We start from the raw sequence: 236 nt of genomic DNA, 5'->3' as shown, positions 1-236 counted from the left end.
GAGTCTAGAAAGCAAGGGGGTCCGCTCTGAACCTCGTGACTCTATGGGAGGACTCTCCTTATTGTCTTCCCTGAACTGATTCCCAAATAAGCAAGGCCTGTAGTATATGTTTGGTGATGTATGGTTAGCGCTTGTTGCACAGTTTGCTGACATAGTTTCATGCCGATTTTTGTTGTAAGCATACCAGTTTTTGTGGTGAGCGTGCCAATTCTTGTTCTGAGCAAGTAAAAGTTGAG

Source organism: Haliaeetus leucocephalus, unplaced genomic scaffold (assembly GCF_000737465.1).
Source record: "Haliaeetus leucocephalus isolate CR32 unplaced genomic scaffold, Haliaeetus_leucocephalus-4.0 Scaffold21, whole genome shotgun sequence".
NCBI lineage: Eukaryota > Metazoa > Chordata > Aves > Accipitriformes > Accipitridae > Haliaeetus > Haliaeetus leucocephalus.
The sequence above is the reverse complement of the archived record's forward strand: the minus strand, read 5'-3'. Positions refer to the sequence as shown.